The sequence below is a fragment of the Sus scrofa genome, chromosome 9 (genome assembly GCF_000003025.6).
Source record: "Sus scrofa isolate TJ Tabasco breed Duroc chromosome 9, Sscrofa11.1, whole genome shotgun sequence".
NCBI classification, from domain to species: domain Eukaryota; kingdom Metazoa; phylum Chordata; class Mammalia; order Artiodactyla; family Suidae; genus Sus; species Sus scrofa.
This window is the reverse complement of record NC_010451.4, coordinates 67,995,001-68,017,155: the sequence shown is the minus strand read 5'-3', so window position 1 is coordinate 68,017,155 and position 22,155 is coordinate 67,995,001. Positions and strand designations below refer to the sequence as shown.

The window sequence follows — 22,155 nt, the reverse complement described above, 5'->3', positions numbered from 1 at the left end:
TATATCCATTAACAAATTATTGTAATTATAGTTATTTTTATTACTTCTGTCTTTTAACTTCATACTGAATTTATGAATGATTTTTCCACTATCATTACATTTAGAATATTCTGAATTTAACTTTATATTTATCTTTTTCAGTGAGATTTGTACCTTTATATGTCTTTAACCTTTCATTTCAGCTTGAAGAAGCCCCTTTAATGTTTCTTGTAAAGCTAGTCTTATGTTGATGAATTTCTTCAGCTTTCACTTATATGGAAAACTCTTTATCTCATCAAAGACAATTTTTCTGGGCACATTAAGTGCCCAGAAATTATTTCTTTTGGCAACTGAATATATCACTTCACTTTGTTCTAACCTGCAAAGTTTTTTATGTAGAATCTTCTGCTAATCTTATTAAAGTTCTCTTATACATAATATATTGCTTTTCTCTTGCTGATTTTAAGAGATTATCCTTCTCTTTAACTTCTTTTTTTTTCATTTTTTTTATTACTCAAATGAATTTATCACATCTGTAGTTGTATAATGATCATAACAATCTGATTTCACAGGATTTCCATCCCACAGCCCAAGCACATCCCCCCACCCCCAAACTGTCTCCTCTGGAGACCATAAGTTTTTCAATGTCTGTGAGTCAGCATCTGTTCTGCAAAGAAGTTCCGTCTGCCCTTTTTTCAGATTCCACATGTCAGTGAAAGCATTTAATGTTGGTGTCTCATTGTGTGGCTGACTTCACTTAGCATGATAGTTTCTAGGTCCATCCATGTTGCTAAAAATGCTGGTATTTCATTCTTTTTGATGGCTGAGTAATATTCCATTGTGTATATGTACCACTTCTTCTTGATCCACTCTTCTGTCGATGGACATTTAGGTTGTTTCCATGTCTTGGCTATTGTAAATACTGCTGCAATGAACATTGGAGTACACGTGTCTTTGCGAGTCATGGTTTTCTCTGGATAGATGCCCAGGAATGGGATTGTTGGATCAAATGGTAGTTTTATGTTTAGTTTTCTGAGGAAACTCCATACTGCTTTCCACAGTGGTTGCACCAATTTACAATCCCACCAACAGTGTACTAGTGTTCCTTTTGCTCCACACCCTCTCCAACACTTATTGTTTGTAAACTTTTGGATGATGGCCATTCTGGCTGGTGTAAGGTGGTTCCTCAGAGTGGTTTTGATTTGCATCTCTCTAATAATGAGTGATGTTGAACATCTTTTCATGTGTTTCTCAGCCATCTGTATGTCTTCTTTGGAGAATTGTCTGTTTAGATCTTTGCCCATTTTTGGATGGGGTTGTTTGGTTTTTTTTGGTATGGAGCTGCAGAAGTTGTTTATAAATTTTGGAGATTAATCCCTTGTCAGTCGATTCATTTGCAAAGATTTTCTCCCATTCTGTGGGTTGTCTTTTTGTGTTGTTTAGGGTTTCCTTTGCTGTGCGGAACCTTTGAAGCTTGAGTAAGTCCCATTTGTTTATTTTTCTTTTTATTGTCAAAACTCTGATAGGTGGATCTGAGAAGATGTTGCTGTTGTTTATGTCAGAAGTGTTTGGCCTATGTTTTCCTCTAGGAGTTTTATAGTGTCTGGTCTTCTATCTAGGTCTTTAATCCATTTGGAGTTTATTTTTGTGTATGGTGTTAGGAGTGTTCTAATTTCATTCTTTTCCATGTGGCTGTCCAGTTTTCCCAGCACCATTTATTGAACAAGCTGTCATTTCTCCATTGTATAGTCTTGCTTCCTTCATCATAGATTAGTTGGCTGTAAGTGCATGGGTTTAATTCTGGGCTATCTATCCTGTTCCACTGATCTATATTTCTGTCTTTGTGCCAGTACCATGCAGTTTTGACGACTGTTGCTTTGTAGTATAGTCTGAAGTCCGGGAGCATGATTCCTCCAGCTCCATTTTTCTTTTTCAGGATGTCTTTGGCTATTCTGGGTCTTTTGTACTTCCTAACAAACTTTAAAATATTTTGTTCAAGTTCTATTAAAAATGTCCTTGGTAATTTGATAGGGATTGCATTGAATCTATAGATTACCTTGGGTAGTATAGTCATTTTGATGATATTAGCTCTTCCAATCCATGAGCATGGTATATCTTTCCATCTATTTGTGTCATCTTTGATTTCTTTCATCAGTGGCTTGTAGTTTTCAGAGTACAGGTCCTTTTTTCTTTAGGTAGATTTACTCCTAGGTATTTTATTCTTTTGGATGCCATGGTAAACAGATTGCTTCCCTAATTTCCTTTTCTGCTTTTTCATTGTTAGTAGATAGAAATGCTATTGATTTCTGTGTATTGATTTTGTATCCTGCAACTTTGCCAAATTTGTGGATAAGCTCTAATAGTTTTCTGGTAGAGTCTTTAGGATTCTCTTTAACTTCTGACAATTAATTATGATGTTTCTTGGTGTAGGTCTCTTTGGATTAATCTAATTGGAGATGTTTAGGATTCTTGAATCTGGATAACTCTTTCTTTTCCCAAGTTAGGGAAGTTTTCAGCTATCATTTTTTTTTTTTCAATAAGCTTTCTGTTCCCTTCTTCCATTTTTTTCCTTTTTGGGACCCCTATATTCATTTGTTAATGGTGTTCCCTTAGTTTTTCTTCATTCTTTTAATTCTTTTTTCTCTTTATCTACTCATTGAATGAATTTCATTTGCTTCACTGATCCTTTCTTCTGCTTGATTAGTCTGATATTGAACTATGCTATTGAATTTTTCAGTTCAGGTATTGTATTCTTCAGTTCTATGATTTTTTCAATGTCCCTCCTTATATTTTCTTTTTTTGTTGTTGCTGAGATTCTCACTTGGTTAATGTACTGTTCTGCTTAACTCAGCATCTTTATGACTTATTTGAACTCTTTTCCAGGTAAATCATTTATTTATGTTTTGTTAGTCTATTTTGGGAGTTTTACCTTATTCTTTTGTTTGTAGCATTCCTATTTCTTCACTTCCCTTTACTTTCTCTGTTGATTTTTGTGCATTCGAAAAAAATAGCTACCTCTTTCAGTCTTGACAGCATGGTCTTATGTAGATGAATCTTATTATTTAGACCATCTCTCACTCTTCCATTGTTTCTCAAACCTTTTTTATTGCCCAAACCACCTCTTTGTTATTAGTGGTTCCCAGTAGATGTAGTGTGCCAAGATCTGTTAGTGTCCCAAAGGGAAGGATCTCAATCAGCACCTAGATGCACACTGATGGGAAAGTGGATCCTCAGGAAGCAGCTCTTAAGGTATGTATATAGACCTCTTTTGGGGGCAGACTGGGAAGTGGGCATTTCTGTTTGCTCCCCTGCTCTGAGCCCTGAGGGCTCCCCTGCTCTGAACCCTCAAGAAATGTTTTCTGTTTGCTATAGTCTTGTGGTAACATGAGTGCAAGCCCTACTTTCTTCCAGAGCTAAGTGATAAAGGTCTCCTGGTCAGCAGGCACAAAGACCAGGGTGCAAGACATGTGTTCAAATTCATTCCAAGTAGACACTGGTGACCTGGAGAAGACCAGAAAGAGAACACAATCTCCCTGGTCTCCAGGGAGGATGACTGTCTGTCCTTAGATATCTGTTAAGTTACAATTCTGACACTCAGGCAGCACCTTTTAAGTATGCAAATAGGTCTTTTTGGGAAACACTAGGAGATGGCCATTTATGTCTGCTTCCTGATCATTGAGCTTGGAGGGGGTGAATTGGGGATGGCTTATTAAGAAGTATTTCTTTGTTACAGTCTTATGGATCATTGAGCTCAAGCATTGCTGGCCACCAGAGCCAGGTGATGAAGGGATGCATCCCCTGAATGCCAGCCTCAAAAGCCAAGATGCCAGATGTGCTCATAAGCTATTCCAGGGCAACACCAGAAGCCTAGCACTGACCGGAGGGAGAACATGACTCTAGCGACTGCAAGTTCCCTGATCTATGGACAGGATTACACTCTAGCTCTAGCTGGGTATTAAAATAGAAGCTTAACCTTCAAGCTACATCTTTTAAGATATGCAGATAGGCCTTGTTCAGAGAAAAACAGAGAGATGAGTGTTTTGGTGTGTCTATGGGAGGAGGTGAGTTGAAGAGACTCCTAGGACCAGAATCCCTGAGATTAACATATAATATCAGGAGATTAAGTAAAAAATATTGCCCTGCCTAATGTGGGTGAGCCCTATCCAATCAGTTAAATATCTGAATAGAAGAAAATGCTGACTATTTCCTGAATAAGAGAGAATTTCTTCTATCTGACTACCCTCAGACTGGGACATTGGCTTTATTCTTGTCTTCAGACTCTAACTGAAAAGTCAGCTCTTTTGTGATGTTTCTTCATCAGATTAGATTCATATTATGCATTTTTGGCAGAAACACCACAGAAGGGGTGTTATGTCTTCTCAGTGCATTATATCAGGAGCATATATTGTCTATTTGTCCCATTACTGATGGTGTTAATTTCAATCACTTAAAGCAATGTCTGATTGGTTGTCCTTGTATATTTTCCTTTAGTAAGTAATAAGCATTTTGTGAGGGGACATCCCACTGTGTGGACAGGTTGGGGATCTGGTATTGTCTCTGAGGGCACCATGGGTATCAGTTTACATTTCTACCTGGAATGTATGAGAATACTCTATTTCCCAGGAGTCTTATTAATCAAATACATTGTCATCATAGTTTTTAATTTTAGCCAGTCTGATAGGTGAGATACTCAGTGTACTTTGAATTTGCAAATGAGTGAGCATGAACATATTTTGAGAGACATAATAGCCGTTTCACATTTTGGCTTTTTTGTGAATTCTCTGTTCATGTTTTTGTTCATTTTCTATTTTTGCAGATATTTTCTCCCAGTTAGATAGTTATCTTTTGACTTTATTTATTTAATGCTGAACAAGGTGAGATTGAAGACCCAGCTTTTCAGTAAGAAGCTTCAGCCTGACGTGGATTCACTCAGCCCTTGGAGGATAGAATTGATTTCTACCGGAGTGTGGCGAGTGGTAAGAATCGACTAGGACATGAGGTTGCGGGTGGTCTGCTGTCAGTGGGTTAAGGATCGGTTGGTGAGCTGTGGTGAGGTGCAGAACGGCTCGATCTGCGTGCTGTGCTGGGTAGGCAGTGGTACAGCTTGATTGACTAGCTGGAACCTCATGTCATGGAGCCCAAAAAAAAAAAAAAAAAAAAAAAAATTGATTTCTACCGATGAGAAAAACTCTGTCATGACACTAATCCTTTCATGACATAAGGGAATTTTAAAACAGATGTGGGAGTTCCCGTTGTGGCTCAGCAAAAACAAACCAGACTGGCATCTATGAGGATGCAGGTTTGATCCCTGGCCTCATTCAGTGGGTTAAGGATCCAGTGTTGCCATGAGCTGTGGTGTAGGTTGCAGATGCGGCTTGGATCTGGTGTTGCTGTTGCTGTGGCATAGGCCAGGAGCTGAAGCTCCGATTTGACCCCTAGCCTGGGAACTTCCATATGCTGAAGGAATGGCCTTAAAATAAATAAATAAATAAATAAATAAATAAAACAGTTGTAATGTTTTTACCATCTAATTAATTAAATTAACATTACTTGGAATGTGTCTCAAATATGACAAAAAGTAATAGATGTTAAAAAAAAGGAAAGAAAGAGAGAGAGAAAGAAAGAAACAAACAAACAAATAAACCCCTAGGGATTTCTTGGGGGAGAAAAAGATATGTAGTCAGTTCATTTAAAAAGCAGAAGAGAAACTGCTCCTTTGGGGACTTTCTACACTGGCTTGGGGGTTTGGAATGCTGGACTCTCAATAGCAAACGAAGTTCATTCAAGAGTCACATTAGGAAGCACTTTCTTTCCCTTTTGGAAAGCAGCATTAATGTAGTTTCAGATTGAATAGAATTGTCTCGATTCTGGCTAGAACAATTCCTTCCCCTTCCCAAACTGCTTATTTCAGTGAGTGGCCAGTTTAAAACAAATAACTCCTATACAAAATGACTTCAAAATACTTCTATCACATAATGCTAATCAATGAAAGAACAGACCACAAAAATGGTCAAACATCAATTTGCAGTTCACAAATTGCAACGCACCACAAGTGATGCTTATGGTGTGGAATGGTCAGGAGGTCAGAGGACAGGGACATTTAAAGGGGCTTTCCAGGATACCTAACTCTTGACAGACATTCATTTCATCATCATTTCTGTTTTCATTCCTTTAGAGTCAACGCAGAAGAGACTTTGCTACCACTTGGACCTATCTTCCTGCAAAACTCAGGGATTTGCATATCACATTTTACTATATTTAACCTATTTCAGATCTTGTGTTTATGGGTTACTGAAGAAGGACTCGATCAATGACAGCTCTCAGAGGTGCAGAACCACTGAATGTTCCTCCTGAAGCCAGTGGGCATGGAGATTGGCTCCTGTCATCTGTGTCATCCTGTGTCACCTCCAGAGGAGGGTGGCCTGAGTAATGCGAGCAGAGATGGGACAGTAAGTAGTGGAGGACGGTGTCCTTTTACCCTCCTTCCAGACTTCTCCACCCTTCTCAATACCTCCTTTGTTTCTCTTACTTGGGGTTTATCCAAACTTTCATTTAAACAAAGATCTTTGGTTTCAAGGAGACACAGGGTTATTATGTCTCATTGTCTCCTCTTTCTGCCTGACACATGAAGTCCTTAGTTTGATCTTTCTTGCCAAGATTTCACTTTAAAAAGAACTTTAACAAGCTAACTTATTGATGATACCAATTTAAATTCTAAACACCTAAGACTCAATTTTATTTTTTAAAAAATCGCTTTCCCTAATTTACTCAGTGACCAAGTATATTCTTTAAGCTTTTTACTGAAGATCTGAAGATTGAAGATAGTGTTGAATGATACAGATTGTTAATAGTTAGTCGAACCATATATACAAGGTTACAAAGAAAAAAGTATGACTTTAAAAAGGCATTTTTATAAGCCCAAGAGCATGTATTCTAACAGGAAGCATATTTTTAAAAACTGGAGTTCAGTTTGTACATTAAGAGGAATTGGAGGAGTTCCTGTCGTGGCGCAGCGGTTAACGAATCCGACTAGGAACCATGAGGTTCGATCTCTGCCCTTGCTCAGTGGGTTAAGGATCGGCTGTTGCCATGAGATGTGGTGTAGGTTACAGACGTGGCTCAGATCCCGCATTGCTGTGACTCTGGTGTAGGCCGGCGGCTACAACTCCAATTAGACCCCTAGTCTGGGAATCTCCATATGCCATGGGAGCAGCCCTAGAAAAGGCAAAAAGACAAAAAAAAAAAAAAAAAAGAGGAATTGGAAAGAATTATTCTCAACATTGGAAATAAAACAGAGAGGAATCAATTGATGTTTTGAATTTCACAAAAACCTATAAGCTGTAAAATTAGTAATTAATATAAGTAATATAACTAACCCATTGAAAAATGTAATCTGTTTATGACAAGACTAACGATATACATAAAAAGTTGATAAACTTGTTAAAGTGATTTTAACACATCTGTAAAAGCTCCAAATCAGTGCACTCATTTGATTTCATAGGATTTGAAAATTAAATTAAAACAATGTCTCTAGACTCAAAAGCAATAAAAGGCAACAGCAATAATAAATATAATAAAAACTTACTGTTATAAACATTTTGAATGATACCTTTTTAAACATCCTAAATCATTTGGACAATCTGTGATTATGCCATTTGTATACATTTTATACATTTAAATATATTTTATACATATTTGGTAGAAGTAGATAGCTAATATTTGCAAATATAGCAAGTAGATGAAAAGGTCAAGTTCACAAAGGGTCTATAACTTGTAATCACAAGACAAAATAGGGTCAATATAGTAAAACACACAACAGACACAATCTCACTTTTGATTTCTGTTATTATGGAGCAAAGATACATAAGATTAGCAATGCAGCAGATAGGAAACTTAGACAATCATCTCCAAAACTAGAAATTTCCCAGGAAGCCTGACATTCTTGCCAGTGTTATCTGTATAATTGTAACTGGTAATTAGTAGCCATTTCAAGTTCCATTGTAATATACAGCAACCAGAAGAAAATAAAATCTTCCTTCAGACGTTTTAGAAAATAGTTGATGCACCAAAATTAACTAATGCATGGAATATTAATAAACCATTGCACCTAAACATATTCTCTACTCCTATTAGTAAACATCTAACATCTTGCATGTTTTCAGCTGCTGTAAGTTATAAAATAATTCCTGGGTCTATTGTAAAATTTTACTAAATTTCACATATATCTAAAATTTTACTTCTCCAAAACATTTTAAGTAGAGCAAGTAACAAAATGTGAACTTGCTTAAAGTGATTAGACATGGAGTTTTTCCTCTTGGTGGGAGCCTTGGCTGGTGATTTTGTAAACTTAACAGCTGTCATAAAAATGTGTTGACATACTTTGTACCACTTTGCAATAACGTCTAGGACAGGATGTTAAGAGCCCTAAGCTTGGGGAGCATAGCTTGGATGAACTTCAGCCTCTGCTTTAGCACTGCGTAGAGCAAACTGCAGAATCATACCCACTGGCTGTTTTAGGCTTCAGTAAATGGCTTTATTGTTGTTATTGCTGTAGCTTGTTTGTCTGTTTATTCCTCCCTTTTACTATATTCATTCTGAATTGCTCCTACATTGAATCTCTATCTCCTTGGAACTTTTTTTTTTTTTTTTTGTCTTTTTGCTTTTTCTAGAGCTGCTGCAGCAGCATATGGAGGTTCCCAGGCTAGGGGTTGAATCGGAGCTGTAGCCGCTGGCCTGCACCACAGCCACAGCCACAGCAACGCGAGATCCGAGCCGCGCCTGCGACCTACACCACAGCTCACGCAACGCCAGATCCTTAACCCACTGAGCAAGGCCAGGGATCGAACCCGAAACCCCATGGTTCCTAGTCAGATTCGTTAACCACTGCGCCATGACGGGAACTCCTCTCCTTGGAACTTTAACCTTATTTTCTTCAACTGTTAAAAAGTCATTCTCGGAGTTCCCGTCGTGGCGCAGTGGTTAACGAATCCGACTAGGAACCATGAGGTTGCGGGTTCCGTCCCTGCCCTTGCTTAGTGGGTTAACGATCCGGCGTTGCTGTGAGCTGTGGTGTAGGTTGCAGACGCAGCTCGGATCCTGCGTTGCTGTGGCTCTGGCGTAGGCCGTGGCTACAGCTCCGATTCGACCCCTAGCCTGGGAACCTCCATATGCCACGCGAGTGGCCCAAAGAAATAGTGAAAAGGCAAAAAAAAAAAAAAAAAAAAAAGTCATTCTCTTGGGAGTAAATTTTGTTGTGATTTTCCAATCCACTGGTCTATTTGGAAAAATAAAGATGCTTCTCCTACTTGGTCAGAAGTTGGCTCCCTAGTTCCAACATGGAATAGTACCTCCCACCGTATCGTCCTTCCCTAACATCTTTTCTCATAGCTAACTGGCGCTCAGGTTTTTTCCTTATCTCAATATTGTATGTCTGTAGTTACTGCTCTATGAAATATTTCTGCTAGTATTAACATATCACAGGAGGAGAGTCTTGAAGAATTTTAAGTAGTTATCATGTAGCTTAACATTTTTGCTATCACAGTGATAAAATTAAGGAATGACTGTAGCATTTACCTTTCCAGAAAGTGTGAGCAGTGGTGGAGAATAAAAATGCCAGCATCTAGGCTAACAGTTCCTTTGAAAACATAATAGCCACTGCACCTCTATAGCAAGCCTTCCTAAAAGGACTTCTATTTTGAGAAAAATCTGCCTACAAACTCATTCTTATTAAGTGCAATTCGGTTTATCTTGTCCTTAGCTTTGCTCTTCTAATAGTTAAAGGGGTTATAAGCCCTTAGAGTTATTAAATGCTGAGTTTCCAAGAGAACTGGTCTACCTCACTATTGAATACTTCTCTGTTCTGCTGGCACTTAAGAGCCATGTTCCTGTGGGTTTTGATATGGAAATAGAATTTATTTTTGGAGGAGTTCCCATCGTGGCTCAGCAGTAATGAACACAACTAGTTTCCATGAGGATGTGGGTTCGACTCCTGGCCTGGCTCAGTGTGTTAAGGATCTAGTGTTGCTGTGAGTTGTGTTCACAGATGTGGTTCCGATCCCCCTTTGCCACCCCCATTGCTGTGGCTGTGGCATAGGCTGGCAGCTGCAGTTCCAAATTGACCCCAGCCAGGAACTTTCCATATGCCGCAGGTACAGTCCTAAAAAGCAAAAAAAAAAAAAAAGAATTAATTTTTGGAAAAAGGAAATCATAGGCAAGGGCAATGATATCTTTATCTTTATAAATTAACATCGATGTATTCATTTGTTTTATCATTAATTCATTGATTCAGCAAATGCTTATTGAACAAATGGCATAGGCCTGGCATTGTTCTGATTGCTGGGCAAAGCAGACAAAAATCTCACTCTCATGTGATAAAAGTGATCCCAAAGTGAAGCTTCAAATATCTGTGAATAACAAAATGATTTCATACATATTCTAACTTCCGAAGGCTTCAGTATCACTAAAACCTCATCTTCTTTCTAGAAAGCTCTACAGGTTGTGGAAAGTACTAGTGTAGATCCCCTTTATTTCCCTGATCCATAATAGACAGAATTTTCTGGTAGGTAAAATGTGAGTTTCATAAAAACAATGAAAAGTCAATATCCTTTGCCAATGGGACAGAGGAGTTCTTCCTTTAAATAATTCCCGTTGTATGGGAGTTCCTGTCATGGCTCAGTGGAAACAAATCTGACTCGTACCCATGAGGACGCAGGTTCAATCCCTGGCCTCCCTCAGTGGGTTAAGATCTGGCGTTTCCGTGAGCCTGTGGTGTAGGTCACAGATGTAGCTCAGATCTGGCGTTGCTGTGGCTGCAACGTAGCCCAACATCTGTAGCTTGGATTCCACCCCTAGCCCTGGAACTTCCATATGCCACAGGTGCAGCCCTAAAAAAGCAAAATAGTAAAAAATAAAAAAATAAATAAATAAAAAGACTTGTGGCTGCCTGATGGGAGGAGGAGGGAGTGGGAGGGATTGGAAGCTTGGGCTTATCAGACACAACTTAGAATATATTTACAAGGAGATCCTGCTGAGTAGCATTGAGAACTTTGTCTAGATACTCATGTTGCAACAGAACAAAGGGTGGGGAAAAAAATGTAATTGTAATGTATACATGTAAGAATAACTTGATCCCCTTGCTGTACAGTGGGAAAAAAAAAAAAAAAAAAACACTCAAGAGTCACTTGCAAAAAAAAAAAAAAAAAAAAAACCACATTCAGGAGCTCCTGTTGTTGTGCAGTGGAAAGGAATCTGACTAGTATCCATGAGGATGAGGGTTTGACCCCTCCTTGCTCAGTGGGTTGGGCATTTGGCATTGCCATGAGCTGTGGTGTAGGCTGAAGATGCAGCTTGGATTCTGCATTGTTGTGGCTGTGGCTGGGCTAGCAGCTGCAGATCTGGTTCGACCCCTAGCCTGGGAACTTCCATATGCCGTGGTTGAGGCCCTAAAAAGCAAAAAAATAAAATAAAATAAAAAATGCCTCCGTTTTCGGTAAAATTATGCAAAGAAATAATGACTATCACTTTAGGGATATTGGTTGGCTCTAAGCAGAGAAGGAAAATTGGATTGGACAAGGTATATAGGAAACTTAAAATCATATTTGTAATTTTACAAAAAATCTGAAGCAAAATGGTTAGATTTGACAAAGTTTGGTTTGAGATTCACAGTCATTCATTATTCTAACTATTTTTCCTGGATGTCTGAAATGTTTCAAAGTGAAAAAGAATCTATCAATGGAACACAGGTGGTTTGCAACAAAGCTAAAAACCCAGTGTTAGGGACAAGAAAGTTGGCAATGTATATCCTGTCTTGTCCAGTGAGACAAACACTGAATTTGAAAGTCTCATCAGGATATAGCTGAGCCTAGAGCAGTGGCTACACATTAGAATCATGTGAGATGTTTATAGTAAATTGGGGCTCACTCCCAGAGATTCTGACTTAATTGGACTTAAAGGGCCATCAGTAATTTTATTTTTCCCATATTTTTAAAAATTTTATTGGAGTACAGTTGACTTACAATATTGTGTTAGCACCAGGTGTCCAACAAAGTGAATCGGTTATATGTAAAAATATATCCATTCTTTTTCATATTCTTTTCCCATATGGGCCCCTACAGAGTACTGAGTAGATTTCCCTGTGCTATGCAATAGGTCCTTGTTACTTACTGATTTTGCATATGGTAGTGTGTAAATGCCAGTTCCAACTTTCCAATTTTTCCTTCCCTCCATTTCCCCTTTAGTAACCATAAGTTTGGTTTTGAAATCTTTGAGTCTGTTTCTATTTTGTGAAAAAGTTCTTTGGTATCATTTTTTTTTTGTTAAAGTCCACATATTAGTGGTCTCATATGATATTTGTCTTTGTCTGACTTTACCTAATATGACGATCTCTAGGTGCATCCATGTTGCTGCAAATGGCATTATTTTGTTCTTCTTCATGGCTGAATAACCTTCCATTGTATATGTGAACCACATCTTCTTTATCCATCCAGTTGTAAGTTGATGAACATTTAGTTTGTTTCCATGTCTTGGCCAAGACATGGAGGGAAGGAAAAATTGGAAAGTATAATATAATACATTATACTATATAGTTTTATATATATATAAAATTTGCAGCACAAAACAGTTGTGAAGTGATAAATAGTAATGATGTCTAAGTAAATTCAGATAGAGAAGAATAGAAGCAATAACACTCAATAAGTAAGTGTATATATAAAACCATACCTGTAACTATATATAACTATATATTATGTATGTATACATTTTACATGTATATGTATTATTTGCGTCACAGAGAAGTTGTGAAGTGATAAGTAGCAATGGTATCTCTCAATTCACATAAGAGAGAGGAACAGAAACACAGAGACTGGTCTTGGGGGATAACTTGTCCTAAGTGAAACGGCCTGTGGCAGATGATGCCATTGCTACTTGTCCCCTTATTTTACCTCTACACACCTAAGGCATTTACTACAAACACTGAGATCCTCTGTCCGTGGGCTTTTTTCCCCCACTGTGGAGGCATCTTGGGCCCAAAGAGGGCAAGTCAGAACTGTTGGAGATTAACCTTCCCCTAAGCAATTCTCATCTAATGATAGATGGGGCGTTGGTGGGAAAGTATCTCACCTTCTCTGCCACTCTCGTGGGATAAATTTGAGGTGGATTCTTCCCTCCACCCAAATCAAGATGGGAGCCAAGAAAGAAGCATGTAAAGCATAATTTAAAAAGTGACACATCGAGATGTCTGTGACGCAGAGAAGCATTTTTAAACAGAGAATGTCATTAGTCATCTCCAAGCTCCATAGCGTTTCCATGGTAGAACCAAGACAACCCAAACACTTTAGTGCTAGCTGTGGTAGGATTCTGGGAAGATGTACAAAAATTAAGAATGCACCCAAACCTCTCTCCTTGTGATTCTGACACCATCTGTTTTTGAAACTTGCCATTTATTCTGCCCCAAATCTGTATCTAGAGCTAGATCTTGTCTTTATTTCTTTTTTTTTTTTTTTTTAAGCTTTCCCAAACCAATCTGGATTTGGGATGTCAACAGTTGTCCTAGTCAATTGTTCTCTGGTCATTTTTTAATTCTATACTATAAAAAATTACACTAAAAAATTCTACGATTCCTTCACTTTTTTTTTTTTTCCTCTTCAAGGCCACATCAGTGGCATATGGAAGTTCCCAGGCTGGGGTTGAATCAGAGCTACAACTGCCAGCCTACACCACAGCTGCAACAAGGCTGGTTCTGAGCCACATATGTGACCTACACAACAACTTACAGCAACACTGTACACCTATAAATCTAATAAAATTAAGTAATTAAAAAATAAAACAACTTACAGCAACACTGGATCCTTAATCCATTGACCAAGGCCAGGGATCAAACCTGCATCCTCATGGACACTGTGTTGGGTTCTTAACCCTGAGACACAATGGGAACTCTATAGTTCCTTCACTTTGATAACATTGTTACAGATCCAGTTTATGTTTTCTTTAAGTGTTCCCTTTTCATGAATTACCATTCTTCCTAAAGAATTTATAGTGTGGTAAAACTGTATTTTATTCATTAAGTTCCTTCCACCAACTCCTTGAAGTTTACATTATAATATGGGTTCTCACTTTCGGCCAAGGACTCAATTTAACTATTTAAAATGCATGTTTATTATTTGAACAACCTTGTAAAAATTTAGAACCATGAGCTATGCTTCTTAAAACAACAGCTATATATGTTTTCTATGGTCTTTTAAAATCTTTATCCAAATGCAAAAAATAGCTTTTCTGTAATTGTAATAATGAAACTTTATATTTTTAATGCCACTTTATTGTTTAAAATTACTTTCATATCAAGTATCTATTTTTTTTTTTTGTATTTTTTTGTCTTTTCTAGGGCCGCTCTGGTGGCATATGGAGCCACAGCCTCATGGTTCCTAGTCGGATTCGTTAATCACTGAGCCACGACAGGAACTCCTCAAGTATCTATTTTAATCCTAACAATAACCCTGTGATATACGTACCATTTATTTCACTTATATGCCTTACGTTTTAAAAATGTATTTCTAAAATTTTTATGTGTCACCTTGATATTCACATAATATCCCACCAAACATATTCCAAAACGTACTTAACCTTTTACCCAACTTAACTGCAACTCCAGATGCCTCTCCAAAACATTGAATGACAGCTAGTTAAGTTTTAAGTTTATAGCATTTCTATAAAATCTGCAGAATAATTTTACAAAATCTGTTTTTTAATGACTTTATAAAATCATTTTACAAAATGTTTTCCAATTTGATGGCTGAATCAATATCTTAATTTCCTTATAGAATATTCCCTCCAGACATGAATTTATTTGAATACCCTTCTAACATTTATTTCATTTTTAATTTTAAAGTTACTCTAGAACTTTTGTTATTTTAGTGTGAATAGCATGATACCACTGTGGTGGTACAGGGAAAGTCAGTGCTTGCTTGCTTGCTTGCTTGCTTTTTTTTTTTTTCCTCCATTTCTTGGGCTTCTCCCGTGGCATATGGAGGTTCCCAGGCTAGGGGTCTAATTGGAGCTATAGCCACGGGGTACTCCAGAGCCACAGCAACATGGGATCCAAGCCGCGTCTGCAACCTACACCACAGCTCATGGCAATGCCAGATCCTTAACCCACTGAGCAAGGCCAGGGATCAAACCCCCAACATCATGGTTCCTAGTTGGATTCATTAACCACTGAGCCATGACGGGAACTCCTCTTTTTTTTTTTTTCAATTGTCTTTTTAGGGCCTCACTTGCAGAACATGGAAGTTCCCAGGCTAGGGGTCGAATCAGAGCTACAGCTACCGGCCTACGCCGCAGCCACAGCAACGGAGGACCTGAGCCGGGCCTGTGACCTACACTACAGGTCATGATATCACCAGATTCCCAACCCACTGAGCGAGGCCGGGATCAAACCTTCATCCTCATGGATCCTAGTCAGGTTCGTTACCGCTGAGCCACAACAGGAACTCCAGAAAGTCAGTACTTTCTAAGTGCTAACTCTCTGATTCCAGCCCCAAAAGAATCCATGGTGTGTTTTCTGCATCTAACTCTCTCTCTTTGCAGGACTGTATTCTTTGTGCATTAAGCCTCTGGTTCTCTTCCTATTTCTCATGTTCTGCTTATGACATAAATAATATCTTGTATATAATCCAGACATCCCAGATTCGGTTTCCATCCTGAAAACCTGCATTTGGCCACCAGTTCTTTTCCTTGGCCCTTAAATTCCCTCACTTACTGATTCCCCCATCACTGCCATCCTATTTATTTGCCTTCTATGTGCAGAGCAAATCACTGTCCCGTTCTAGATGTCAGCACAGAGTAGATCAAATGTTAATTACATCTCTCATCAGCACTTTCTGTCTCCGTTTATATGGGGAGAACTTTTCCTCAAACTGGTACCTGATACATGCTCTTGGATTTTCTTATCCAACAGGCCTGAGAATGGAGATTCAGCTGCTAGTCCCAATTCAATCACTATCTAAAGAAAAGCTTAGGTCAGGTCATATTCTTTCTCTGGACCTCTGTTTTCTCATTTGTAAAAGGGGGAGTTGAACCTGTATTGTTTAAGAGCTGTTTCAACCCTTGTGTGATATGATTCTTAAGTCTCTTGCACTTTCAGGACTGACCTATTGAAAATAGGTCTGCAGCCTCGTCCATGGAAACTCTGCTTTTATCATGGCTTGTTCTATCTACCCTTGCTCTGAGGAAATGAATCACTGTTTGAGGTCCTGGTGCCATACATTTGGAGACACATAGTGGAACCAGAATCCAGGAGCAGATGATAGCTATTGAAGAAACAACTCCTGATTGTCACTGGCTTATGTTCATGCTGACTAAAGGATATTTGTGCTTTGTAAAACTTTTAATCATAACAGTTTTCTTTCTAATATATTTTTTTAAATGAGTGGCAATAGCAGACAGTATAGTGGGCTATTTAGACAAAAGATCCTTTGCTCCCTTTTGGAAAATCCCCATATATCAAACTAAGAAAGACTGGTGCTTTCTGCAAGATAGCAAAGGAGTATTATATTTGACCCCAGGACCTTCATGACATCTAACAAACATCAGTGTTCTTAATTAATCTTGTGACATAACTAGACAGTAAAAAAAAAAAAATTAAAAAATAAAAAACAACCAAAAACCCCAATGTTGGAGTTCCTGTCATGGCTCAGTGGTTAATGAACCCAACTAGTATCCATGAGGACATGGGTTCTATCTCTGGCCTCGCTCAGTGGGTTAAGGATCTGGTGTTGCTGTGACCTGTGGTGTAGGTTGCAGACGCAGTTCAGATCCTGCGTTGCTGTGGCTGTGGTGTAGGCCGGTGGCTACAGCTCTGATTCGACCCCTAGCCTGGGAACCTCCATATGCCACGGGTGTGGCCCTAAAAACAAACAAACAAACAAACTAAAACCAAAAAAACTCCCCCCAAAACAAAAGCAAAAAAAAAACAAAAACCAGTGTTTATTTCTATTTTTTAATTCTTCCAAATTCTCTTTAAGGTCATGTTTTTAGGATATTCATATACATCAACCAATGACAAATTAATAAATGCAAATTAAATCTTAACCTCACTGTGTGTTTCATTAGATCATTTGGCCAATAGGATCATCTTTTTAATTATTTAGAATTACAGCATTTAGATATGGAATAGATTTTTGGAAATAGTATGATTCAGTGGTTTCCAAACATGACTGGTCATCACCATCACCCAGGAGCGTGTTAAAGACCCAGATTCTTGCTCCATAACACAAGTAAGTCCATATAACTTGGAAGCCCTGATCTAGAACTTTTGTTTTTAATGGTCTTCCAAGTGATTATTTCAGTGTAGTCATTTTGGCACCAGTATTCGAACAACTTTTGAAGGCTGCTAAACTTTGCATTTCTCTACCTTGTACAAGACGTTCTATGTTAGCATTATCCTGAAGGGTTTTACTAGCTCCCTCTTGGCTTGACATCTGTTAAGCCAGTCTCTTCTTACTTGTTTTGGCACTAGACAAAATTTGTTTACCTGCTCTTTTCACCCACGGGCTTTTCTGAGCCCTGCCATTTGGTAGTTACCCAGTGAGACTTCACATATTTGACACCAGCTGTGTCTTTCTCTTGTATAGGTCAAGTATCTTGCTTCCTTTTTTTTTTTTTTTTTTTTTTTTTTTGGCTTTTTAGGACCACACCCAGGAAGAGGTTCCCAGACTAGGGGTCAAATCAGAGCTTTAGCTGCCAGCCTACACCACAGCCTCGGCAACGCAGGATCCAAGCCATGTCTGCGACCTACACCACAATTCACAGCAACATCAGATCCATAACCCACTGAGCAAGGCCCGTGGATTGAACCTGTGTCCTCATGGATGCTGGTCAGATTCGTTTCCGCTGAGCCGCTATGGGAATTCCTTTACTTCTTTTATTAATTATATTACGGAGTCAAGTTCTTGTACCATTGTCTTCATACACAGATAAAACGCAGTTTGCTTATGCTCTTTCTAAAATATGGTAAGTAAAGTTGACCTCAACATTGTATAGTACAATCAGTGAAAGAGAAGAATGAGATTATTATTTCTCTTTTCCTGAACCCTATACTTGTGTCAGTGTTCTGAGATAACAGAAGTGGTTTAGACTATTCCCTCACATTACTGGCTAATACTGAGTTAATTAAATCCTGAAGTTGTTTTAACACATGCTGCTCTTAAGTCATGTTCAGTAGTTTCCATACTGAATATATACATTGGAACATTTGAAGATGTTTCAAATTTTAAAAATCATGGTGTTCCGTGGTGGCTAAGTGGTTAATGAATCCAACTAGGAACTATGAGGTTGGGGGTTTGATCCCTGGCCTTGCTCAGTGGGTTAAGAATCTGGCATTGCCATGAGCTGTGGTGTAGGTTGCAGGTGCGACTCGGATCCCGCATTGCTGTGGCTCTGGTGTAGGCTGGTGGCTACAGCTCCGACTGGACCCCTAGCCTGGGAACCTCCATATGCCGCAGAAGCGGCCCCCAAAAATGGCAAAAAGACAAAAAAAATTTAATTAAAAATCAATGTTTGTTATATTTGCCATATTTCTTCATGCTAGATTTGACCTAAAGTTTTCCTTGACCAATATTATTTTGGATCCTTATCCTTTCAACAAGCTCTGGCAGTTTATTTCTACTTCATATCAATCACACATTTTATACACAGTCCATATATAATACTTCCAAGTCACCTAGAGGGCCAAGTATGGCTTCTGGCTTCTATTTAGGGCGAACTATCAATTTCAAGGAATAATTATTTTGTAAGGATTAAGGTAAAAATAAAATGAGTTTAACTCACACATGGACCCATAGATCATGCATGTGTTTAACTATAGTGTTTTATAATCACTGAACTCTGTTTCTAAACATGTGGACTTTAAGAGGGTTTAATTTCCTCTACTTGGAGTTGGTGAGTCATATTACTATTTTATTTTGGCTATTCTCTGGTTGATCTGACTTACATAATTAAATTCACTTCCTCCCTTCCCCCGTGGGTTTTATTTTACACTCTCATAAGATTTCCCGTAGGAAATAGGAAGCAAGGTACATTGCACTTGTTTCTCAATTCTTCTTTTTCTAATCCTTAGGTAAAAGAATGTTTTGTGACAGCAGTGACTCTGAAAGTTGGTTTTAAGTCTCTGTTTTTTGGTTAAATATAAGCTAGTATTAGGAATAATTGTGTAATTTAAAATAGGACTAAATGTACAATATTTAAACCAAAAATAAAAAAAGCTTTCTACGTTATGGCACTTAAAGGTATTAACTCGTAGGAAGTTAGTTTTAGAACTCAGGTATAAATCTGAAGGTACCAGCCCTAATTCCAAGGTATCTCTATCCTATCTTATAAATCACTTCAATTCTTCTCTGGATTCCTTTTACTATTTTTATAGTTTCCATCATGATTATTTCTAATGTTGTCTTCTACTATAGCTTCCCAAGTCCTCTCTCTTTTATCAGTCTCCAAAAATCAGGTATGGCAAAAAGTTTTAAAAACTTTAAAATTGATATCACAAAAATTTTTACCATTTTACTGTAAATCCCACCACACAATTACTACATGGTAAAGTTACAATAATGTTATTATCTGGGTGTTACTCTTATCATAGAGAAATTGTGAAATAGCTCCCTCTTCCTTTTTTAAAGACAACTAAAAGGTAAAATAATAGAATGGTTTAATATTTTAAGTCATTCAAAATCCATAAATGAGTTCCATGAAATGTAAATTTTGGCACCGTTTGTTTATAGTCTGTGGAACTCCAGCTGGTTTTCTTGACATGTATAACTCCAGAAGATTGTATGGAAAAGTCGATAAGTCAGAGGCAGAATACTTCCCCCACCCCTCAGTTGCCATCCCCAGTGAACAGTGAACTGTCAGAATTACTTGGGTACTTTTTTTTTTTTTCACATCCAGATTCCCACACCCCACCTGAGAACCACTGAACCTGGTTAACCTTGAGCAGTCTGGGAACTTACGAATTTAAAAAGCTCCACGTGTGATTCTGATGATCAGCCACGGTTGTGAAACCATAGCCTTAGGTAACTCTGGTCAATGGGTAAGAGAAATTTAAATGCCATTGAGAGGAAGTGTGGCCTCTAAATATAAAATTTTACGGTTGCTAGCAGGTGAAGACATGTAAATGAAGTCTATGAGAATGGATTCAGAGACTGAACATGCAAAGCTATCCCTAGTGGATTTTTTTTTTTTGATAATATAAACACCAAATTTCAGTTAAAAATGATAATTGTCATTATATTCACTTTGACGATCAGGTTAAAATTTAGCATGGTTTCAAGTAGATTCTCCCAACAAATTTCTTCCTTGGTAACACCCTAGACCTTGTGACATCATAGTATTGCACCACAATATTGCACATAAATGTACTAATTTGAACATCCTCTTCTCTGTCTAGAACCTCCTGTCTATTCAGCTTTCTTATTTAGTTACTCACTCTTGACCTTTGTTTGACTGCCTAGGACCTTCTGTTGCCCTTCCCTATCCCTTAATCCACCTGCTCATTCTTTCTTCAGTCTAGAGAATAGAAAGCACAAATTCAGTAGCATTCCTGCCCCTAGCAAAGGCCCCTTTACCTCTCTGCTTTCTCATTATAAGTGCTTAGAAAGCCACAAACCTGGATCAGCCTTGTTTTCCTCTTTTTCTTCATCTTTCTTTTCAACTAAAGGTTGCAATGGCAGATAAATTCAAGGTAACCGATTTCAAATGGGTCTTCCACCTTGTACAGCAAACTTACATTTTTTTCTTCTTATTAATTCACCTTCTCAGTGATTACTTCATATCTTTTTTATACTTCTCACCCTTCCAAGAACGTTGTCTCTTTCTTGCCTTTCCACCTCATTCTTAGAAGAGGAGCTTATTTATTTCTCCACTGAGAAGCCATCAGAGATATATTCCTCCAATTTCCTGCTACCAATTCTTTCCTGCAATACCTTCTTCCATCGCGCATATTTGTTCCTTCTCTTCTGTCTCTACTCCTATTTAAGATCAATCTTTTCACCTAGGTCTTGGATTCTATTCTTTCCTGATTTTTCATAAACATTACGCTACTGAATAATTCTTCTCTCTTTTTTGCCTATTAAAGTGCTTCCTGGCATTGGATCATTCCTGGTGACATTTGAACACATATAAAAATGTTTCTAGAGTCCATTTTTTTTACCTCTATACTCAGACCCCCTTCTAGCTAACACCTCACTTTCCACCTTTCTCCTCACTTGCAGAGCCAACTGTTTTGATCTCTTAAAAGATGTGTAGATGTATGTGATTACAGATGCACGACCTAAAAATCTGAGATTCATCTATGATACTGGACTCTTTTCACACTCCAAAATTTAATCCATCTTTGAGATTCATCTTTTCTTTATTTTCTTTGATCCATTTACACTTTCCATATCATCTGTCATATTTTCTATACTACCACCATCTCTAACCTGAAATAATGTGCTTGTTGTTTAATTAATTTCCCTTCAATTCCTGTGGCTCGCCATTCCAATCCATTTTTTTTCAATGTACTGCGTGATCTCTTCAAAATGTGATGCTCTTTTTTTTTTCTTATTAGCTGGAATACATTTCTTACTGTTACTGAGATAATAACAAATTTTAAAGAACATTGCCATCTTTTACCAATCCCTCAAATTTTAAAATCTCTAAACTATATCTAGACACTTGTGATGGAGCCTGAGAACGTGATGAAAAAGATGTAGACATGTATGTGTGACTGGGTCAACTTGCTGGACAGCAGAAAATTGACAGAACACTGTAAACCAGCTATAATGGAAAAAATAAAAATCATTATTTAAAAAAAATTTTAAATAAAATCTCTAAAGATTTTCCATTGTTTTTAAGCTAAAGACCAAAATCCTTAACATCTTTGAAATTTTTGGTGTACAAGAAGCTAAACTGTCTGTCCTTGACAATCTTTTGAGCCTTGCCTTCTTCCACTCTTCTCCTAGCTTTCTCTCTAAGTTGTACCTAAGTTATGCCACAGGGCTATAATATTCTTTGGAATGGAGAGATGATCAAGATCCCCATAGACCAGATTAAGATAGAGGATTGAGGAGTTCCCGTCGTAGCACAGCGGAAATGAATCCGCCTAGGAACCATGAGGTTGCAGGTTCGATCCCTGGCCTTGCTCAGTGGGTT

General features: G+C 38.0%; 1 long non-coding RNA gene across 1 annotated transcript in view; it reads left to right on the top strand.

Annotated features, from left to right (window-relative positions):
* The window catches only part of LOC106504947, a 30,449-nt gene extending 8,724 nt beyond the window's left edge, over positions 1-21,725 (top strand). Inside the window, exons 2-3 of the long non-coding RNA XR_001298911.2 lie at positions 6,252-6,428; positions 19,912-21,725. This is a non-coding gene — a long non-coding RNA (uncharacterized LOC106504947). The remainder of the gene's footprint in view (positions 1-6,251; positions 6,429-19,911) is intronic.